General features: G+C 44.3%; 1 pseudogene; it reads right to left on the bottom strand.

Annotated features, from left to right (window-relative positions):
* Positions 1-1,134: 1,134 nt before the first annotated feature.
* LOC114008958 (cyclin-dependent kinases regulatory subunit 1 pseudogene) lies at positions 1,135-1,383 on the bottom strand (annotated as a pseudogene).
* Between the last annotated feature and the right edge of the window lie 732 nt (positions 1,384-2,115).

The following is a 2,115-nucleotide window of genomic DNA, read 5'->3' as shown; positions in this document are numbered from 1 at the left end:
CCCCAAGGGGGAGGGATGGCCACACCACAATCCCTTCTCCTCTTAGGATTTTGGGCATGCACGCACATGCACCCAGTATGATTTTCACTCAAACTGTGGTCGGCCATGTGGGAGTCCAGTGCCTTCACCACCACAGCGCCTACTGCCAATGCTGATTGTTGGAACAGCCGCCTAGTCCACGGTAGTCTGGTAGAGCAGCCTGGGCTGACTGAGACAGAGCCTGTGAGGTGGGCTCTACGCCTGTTTTACAGATGAGGAAACTGAGGCACAGAGAATTTGGTAATGTATACAGCATAGGTGGCTAACTGGAAGCGACTAGATTTGAAGCCATGTCTCACTGGATCCAAAGCCCAACCTCACTAGTGTCCTCTGGCCCTCCCTGATTAACCTTTCCTTAACCTTCCAGGATGATGAGTCTTGTAGGCAAATTGACTCATCCACATGTTGTCTGAAATCTTAAACAGGAAATGGCTGCAAACAAGACACCACCCCACCCAATCTAGTCCCTCTTCCCTTCCCTCGTGACACTCTTTGCTGTCCTCTAACCCTGTTAAGAGGAAGGGGCTACAAACTTGAATCCCTGTAAGGTGACCTGCCCCTGGGCCTTTGGAATGATCTTCCCCTAGACCTACACAGTTTTGCTTCCTTCTTTTCCTTTTTTTTCGATTATAAAAACTTCCTCTTTAATCAAGACTTTGAACATGGAACAGATTTCTTGAATAAAATGAAAAGTTTCCAATATATTGAAATTTAAACCCACAAGTCACCATACATAAAGCACCCAGCAGAAAAAACAAACAAACAAACAAACAAACAAACAAAACAACAAAGCAAGTTTACACGATCCCTGGAACAGCCATGGTCTTAGTCTCAGATGCTTCCTCCATCTGTCAAGCATGTTCTTCTGGAGACAGAGGGCACCATGGCTCCCGGGGTCACACTCGGTGGCCCATAGAGCACTCCTCTAGCTGGGCTCCAGTGGTTTGGGCTCTACTCCAGAAGCAAAGCAATGACCAGCACATCCAAACAGTGTATTGAATATCCTTTAAACACCAAAGTGAGAAACAGGAAGGCGACATAATCAGGTTATCAGAAAGATGTTAGATAGTAAGGACAGCTGTGTAGAGCTGGGCACTGAAAAGTGGCTTGTCGGCTTCATTTGTTTGGCTTCTTGGGTAGTGGCCTCCGGAACAGCAAGATGTGAGGTTCTGGTTCATGGGTCATATAATGGGTCCATCCCTGACTCTGCTGAACACCAAGATTCCTCCATTCAGATTCAGACATCAAATGGGTTTTAGGAACCAGCTTGGCTATGGCCTTGGGCAACATGACATGCTGGTACTCGAACTCCTCGTCATCGTATTTGTCCGAATAGTAAATTTATTCGTGCAGGGACCAGCAGGTGGCATGGTGGTTAAGGCGCTGGACACTCCCACATGGCCGACCAGGGTTCAAGTCCTGAATCTGGTGGCTTGCTTTCTCACTTCCTTTCTCTCTCACTCTCACCCTCTGTCTCTCCCTGGTCAAATTAAGAAATAAATGAATGAATACATAAATAAATAAAATAAATAATTATTAAAAATTTAAAAAGAAAATAAATTTGTTAGTGCAACATGACGGTGCTGCTTACAGGCCTCCAGTCTGGCTCCACCAACCTCCAAATAACACCCCCCCTTTTTTTTTTGAAGAATTATTATTTTATTTTTGTTTTATTTATTATCATTATTTTTAAAATTTGACCAGAAAGAGAAGGAAAGTGAGAAAGCAAGCCACCAGATCTGGGACTCGAACCACAGTTGACCACATGGAAGTCCAGTGCCTTAACCACCATGTCACTTGCCAGACCCTGCTTCTTTCTTATCAATTTCTTGGTCTCTTCCTTCAAGTGGCCTGGTCACTCATGATGGTCTTCACAGGACTCACAATCCTTTGGAATCATGTCTATATTGTATATATTGTCTCACACACACACACACACACACACGTAGGAATTAAGCTTTATAAGGGCAGAGACCTAATCTTTCACTGCTATACCTCCATAGTCAGCACTTAGTAGGTGTTCAATAATTATTGAAAGAATGAGTGAAAAGTGTATCTGAGTATCTGAAACAAAAG

Source organism: Tupaia chinensis, unplaced genomic scaffold, assembly GCF_000334495.1.
Source record: "Tupaia chinensis unplaced genomic scaffold, TupChi_1.0 Scaffold000422_1, whole genome shotgun sequence".
Classification (NCBI taxonomy): domain Eukaryota; kingdom Metazoa; phylum Chordata; class Mammalia; order Scandentia; family Tupaiidae; genus Tupaia; species Tupaia belangeri.
This window is presented reverse-complemented; position numbering and strand designations above follow the sequence as displayed.